This window comes from Canis lupus, chromosome 26 (assembly GCF_003254725.2).
Source record: "Canis lupus dingo isolate Sandy chromosome 26, ASM325472v2, whole genome shotgun sequence".
Lineage (NCBI taxonomy): Eukaryota > Metazoa > Chordata > Mammalia > Carnivora > Canidae > Canis > Canis lupus.
This window is the reverse complement of record NC_064268.1, coordinates 27,925,521-27,931,724: the sequence shown is the minus strand read 5'-3', so window position 1 is coordinate 27,931,724 and position 6,204 is coordinate 27,925,521.

Here is a 6,204-nt window from a genome sequence, read left to right as displayed (position 1 = left end):
GTTGTTGTGTAGAAGAATGTTTTCATTTCTTTTGGGTAAATGAATTACTGAGTTTAACAGCAAATGTATGTTTAGGGGCACCTGGCTGGCTCAGTTGTTAGAGTGTGTGACTCTTGATCTTGGGGTCATGAGTTCAAACCTCATGTTGAGTGTAGCGATTACTTAAAAATAAAAGCTTTTAAGGGCAACCTGCTTGGGTCCCCTCTTTGGGAGCTTTGTACTCCATCATTCAATAAACTTTACTATTGCTCAATAGACCTTGCTTTGCTACCCACCAAAAAATAAAAATAAAAATATTGAATGTATGTCTAACTATAGAAGACAAACAAAAGTATAGAAGAAATTTTTCCAGGAGCTCCTGAGTGGCTCAGTTGGTTAAGCATCTGACTTTGGTACAGGTCATGATCTCAGGCCCCACATCAAGCTCCCAGTTCAGCGAGGAGCCTGCTTCTCCTTCTCCCTCTGCTCCTCCCCACTGCCTGTGCTTTGTCAAATAAATGAATAAAATCCTTTAAAAATTGTCTTTCGGGACACCTGGGTGCTCAGGGGTTGAGCGTCTGCCTTTGGCTCAGGGTGTAGTCCCAGGGTTCCGGGATCAAGTCCCACATCGGGCTCCCTGCATGGAGCCTGCTTCTCCCTCTGCCTGTGTCTCTGCCTCTGTGTCTCTCATGAATAAGAATCTTTTTTTTTTTTTAATGAATAAGAATCTTTAAAAAATTGTCTTAGAGCAGAAATCTTTAATTTGATGAAGCCCAATTTATCAATTTTATCTCATGTGATTAATGCTTTTTGTGTCCTCTTTATCTGTCTCAACATTGCAAAGATTTCCTTCTAAATGTTTGATAGTTTTAACTTTTACATTTATGTTATCAGTTTTCTCTTAATTTTTTTCTTAAAGATTTTATTTATTCATGAGAGACACAGACAGAGAGGCAGAGACACAGGCAGAGAGAGAAGCAGGCTCTCTATGGGGAGCCTGATGTGGGACTCCATCCCAGGACTCCAGGATCACGCCCTGGGCCAAAGGCAGACAACCACTGAGCCACCCAGGGGTCCCATGTTAATTTTTGTGTATGGTGTGAGAAAAGGGTTGAAATCAATGGTGATGACCTCAACCATCTTCTCAGCCCTGGGATCCTTAACCAACTGAACCACCCAGGAGCCCCAGAAACCAGTACTTGTTATTATCATTGTTTTACACAGGAGAAGGGGAGGCACATGAAGGCAGCGGCTTGTCTAAGGTCCAAGGCCATATCACCAGGTGGTGGGCCAGGACTGACCTGGGTGGTCTTGACCACTGCACGATGTTGCTCCCCCTGCCCTGGCTGTTTGGCTACCTCACCCCATTCCGTGGAGGAGGTCCATAGGCCACCTGAAGGGTCCCAGGAGACACTATGGATTTGTGATGTACCGGGGCTTGAGCTGGGGCGCAGGGTGGGGCCAGAACTGGCAGCAGGACCTGGAGGCCAAGGAGGCCAAGGGGCCACATCTCAGTCTCCGCGAGGGCAGGCGGGGAGGAGCCCACTATGTGGCCCTTCACTGCAAAGCCTGCAGGAGGTCAGAGTCTTACACCATGGGTTCCCTGGCTCCATTCCATAGGCAGCAGGGAATCAAAGATAAAGGAGAACCAGATACCCAAAGAAAGACAAGGATGCTGAGGTGGAGCCCAGGTCCCATAACCAAGGCTCTGGCCATGGAGCAAAATCCCAGGGGTAGATGCCAACGTTCTGCAGACAAACACACACACACACATGCAAACACACACACACACACATACATACACACCCCACACAGCTTTCTTTGGAGGCAGACCATGAAGATGCATCCACAGAGGCTCAGGTAATGAGGCCTAGAGATGGATGGGTTTCCAGCTGGAGATGTCAGGAAGGCTTCCTGGGGGCCACTGGTGCTGCTGGATGGAGGCAGGAAAGCTCTTGGACAGAGTAGAGGTGCAGGAGGGGAAGCCCGGCATCCCTGGGGGAGAAGTGCTCTGAGGTGAGGTGGGGAGCCTGGAAGGCCAGGTGGGGAATTTAGCCTGAGATCATAGGGACCCTCCAATGGTCTCCTCCCCTGACACTCCAGTGACCAGTGGCCCCACACTCTGAAGTGCCCACCCCACCAAGGTGCAGGCTTATGCCCCCCTCTGGGAGGCGAGGCTTTCCCAGAAGGACACCACCTTGGGGACAGGCAGCTATGAGGTCTCCGTGATGTGGGTCTGAGTGGGGCTGCATCACGGTCACCCCCAGTGCAGCGGGAGGAGCAGGCCAGTGTCCTGGGGGCTCCTGAAAAGCCTGGCCTTGGCTTTGAGGGGATCCTGTGAAGAGGGGATCCTGTGAGGGGACAGGACCTGGACGCCAGGGAAGGAAAGCTCAGTCGCCCTCTCTTTGCATGCCCACCTTTGGGGGTTCAGGCCTATTAGCTCATTCCCTGCTCTGGGACATTTAGTTGCAATACAGTAAGTCCTGGTAGCATTTACTGAGCACCTGCTATAAGTCAGGGACTTTGTACTTTGTCCTTTCAGCTCCTTTAACCTTCACACAAGTCTATGGGAAAGGAATTGCCACCTGAAGCCCCCTCCTCATTCTGAAACTGAGGCTCTGAGCCTGTAAGTGACTGTGTCCAGATCACCTGCTCTGAACCACATCTCAGGGGCCTGTGGGGGTTAGCTGGCCGTGACTGTTGGCTCCCCACCACGCCCCGGCCCTTCCTTAGTAATGTGGTGGTCTCTTGGCAGACACCCCTCTTTGTAATCCTGTACCTTTAGGTACATCTGATCACCAGTGGGAGTGATGACACCCCAGGCGTTTTTCCACTATGGAAGGAAGGAGAATGGTCTTTGCTTGTCTGTGCTGCAAATTTACCACATTCAATGAACAAGGACAGGGGACTGGTGAGTTCAGGGATGGTCGAGGGCTCTGGGCTGCCTGAGTTTTTGCTATAGGGGTGTCAAGGCTTGTGTGGCCTGGGGAGGGGTGCCGAGGGAGACCCAGCTGGTGGGAGCCAGTACAAGGGCGGACTGCCCATGGACACGGGCTGCCAGTGGGGGAGAGGCCTCAAGGGGACAAGCAGGTAGCCCCGCAGTGGGATGCCAGCAGGCCTCTCTGCTCCCATACCCTCCTTCCAGCTTGGGTAACTCGGATCCTGTCCACAAAGATGTCCCTGGCTTTCAGGGTCTGCTGGGTGCTCCTGTGAGCCATAGTCCCCCTTATCCAGCTGGCTTTTCCCTCCATTGGGAGGTTTCCTTCCTTCCCACCTCTGTGTCCAGCAGCGCTTTCCCACTGGACAGTTCTAGGTGGTTCTCCTATAAGCATCTTTGCTACAAGTGTTTTGCTGTATAACCAATTGGCTGTGAGACAGTTTTGCCATAAAAGATAAAAAAAATAAATAACTGGTTGAGTTCTTTGGTTTCATCAACTGGTTGACAGTTTAGGTTCAATTCTCCATCGACACAGTACTCCCATTTGTATATATTTTTTAAAGATTTTATTTATTTGGGGATCCCTGGGTGACTCAGTGGCTTAGCGCCTGCCTTTGGCCCAGGGCGCGATCCTGGAGTCCCGGGATCGAGTTCCACGTCAGGCTCCCGGCATGGGGCCTGCTTCTCTTTCCTCCTGTGTCTCTGCCTCTCTCTCTCTCTCTCTCTCTATGTCTATCATGCATAAATAAATAAATCTTAAAAAAAAGATTTATGCATGAAAGACACACACACAGAGAGGCAGAGACATAGGGAGAGAGAGAAGCAGGCTCCCTGCAGGAAACCCGATGTGGGACTCGATCCTGGGACTCCAGGATCACACCCTGAGCCGAAGGCAGATGCTCAACTGCTGAGCCACCCAGGTGTCCCATTTGTGTATTATATAAATCCTAGCCCTCATAATGGTCTATACAGTGGTGCAGGGTTATTGAACCAACATTTCCCACAGAACTACAGAGCATCTATCAATGGATAGGTGACAATATGCCAAGAACAAACAACAGTGTAGGACCTTTCATGATGTAAAACAAAACAAAACTAAACTAAGATAAAATAAAAATAGAACTACCCTACGATCCCATTAATCACACTACTGGGTATTTACCCCAAAAATACAAAAACACTAATTCAAAGGGATACATGCACCCCTACGTTTATAGCAGCATTATCTACAATAGCCAAATTGTAGAAGCAGCCCAAGTCCATCAACGGATGAATGGATAAAGAAGATGTGGTGGACGTATACAACAGAATATCACTCAGCCATCAGAAAGAATGAAATCTTGCTATTTGCAACAATGTGGATGGACCTAGAGGGTATTGTGCTAAAGTAAATAAGTCAGAGAAAGACAAATACCATAGGATTTCACTCATATGTGGAATTTAAGAAACAAATGAGTGAATGGAGGGGAAAAAGAGAGAAACCAAGAAACAGAGTCCTAACTATAGAGAACAAACTGATGGTTACCAGTACGGGAGGTGGGTGGGGGATGGGTGAGATAGGGGATAGGGATTAAGGAGCGCACTTGGGATGAGCAAGGCATATTGTATGGAAGTGTCAAAACGTTCTATTGTACACTTGAAACTAATAAACATTTATGCTAGCTACACTGAAATTAAAATGAAAAGTTTTAAAAGAAGCTTTCATGGGCAGCCCCGGTGGCCCAGCAGTTTAGCGCCGCCTTCAGCCCAGGATGTGAACCTGGAGACCCAGGATCGAGTCCCACATCGGGCTCCCTGCATGGAGCCGCCTTCTCCCTCTGCCTGTGTCTCTGCCTCTCTCTCTCTCATGAATAAATATTAAAAAAAAAAAAAAAAAAGCTTTCACAATGTAATACAAAGCTCAGTTACAAGGATGCATCCTAGGGACACCTGGGTGGCACAGTCAGTTGAGCATCCAACTCTTGGTTTCGGCTCAGGTTGTGATCTGAGGGTCGTGAGATTGGGCCCTGCATTGGGCTCTGTGCTCAGTGCAGAGTCAGCTTGAGATTCTCTCCTTCTCCCTCTCCCTCTGCTGCCAACCCCCCTCCCATTTTGTCTCTCAAATAAATCTTTAAAAAATATATGTATCCTAGTCTTTGGGAACAGATACCTCTCTTAATAGCAAAAAAAAAAAAAAGGAAAGAAAGGTGATACAAGATGAATTTAAAAAGACCCCCCCCCAAAAAAAGACCCCCAAAATGCATAATACTAGATTTTGAAAACAAGTGCATAGGTACAGTCCACAAAATAAAATCAAGTTATTTGCACAGAATCCACACGTTTCAAATGTATTCAAATATTTTTTCTCAGTTTGGGTAATTTTGTTTTTCATGTTTCATTGTGTCCTTTTTATTAAATTCTCCTTCTTGATTTTATCCTTTTTAAAAAAAAAATTCTATTTATTCGTGAGAAACACACACAGAGAGGGAGACAGAGACCTAGGCAGAAGGAGAAGCATGCGCCCTGCGGGGAGCCTGATGTGGGACTCGATCCCAGGACCCTGGGATCAGGCCCTGAGCCAAAGGCAGATGCTTAACCACTGAGCCACCCAGGCGCCACTTGATTTTATCTTCTATGGCAACACTGCCTTATAGACAGTTATGTGGCAAAAATATTTGCCACAAAAATACTTGCAGCAAGGATGCTTGTGGTAAGAACGCCTGCCGTGCCACCGGACGTGACACTCAGGAAGTCCTCTAGAGCAGCCACGACTTGCACTGGGACCGCGGATGACACAGATCCTGACATGCTGTGCTTTGAACGAGGAGCTGCTTGTTCTATTGTAACTGGAAGTCAGCCGAAGGGGCTGGGCAGAGCTGTTAGAGCCCTGGGCTCCTCTGGGCTGCCACTCCCAGCTCCTTGGCTTGGGTTTTTCCAGCTCATGGCTGCCTGACAGTTGCTGCACAACTGAGGGTCATGTCCAAATTCCAGGGCGGGGGCAGGAGGAAGGAGGCAGGGTTGTGCCTCCATCAACAAGGCAGCTGCCTCCCCACAAACCCCATACATTGTGTGAGTTCCTGTGGCCATACCTGGTTGCCAGGGGCAGCGAATGTTCTAATCAGACAGAATGGAGATTCCTACAGTGAGAACGAATGGGGTGAAGCTCCCAGACAAGTCAGCCACCATGCCTGCCAACACCTCCCGGGGCATGTATCTGGCTGTTCAGCACAGAATTATCGAGCCCCTATTGAAGCCAAGTGTATTACCTTTCTCTTGCTCCTAGAACAAATTACCACAAATTTAGCAGC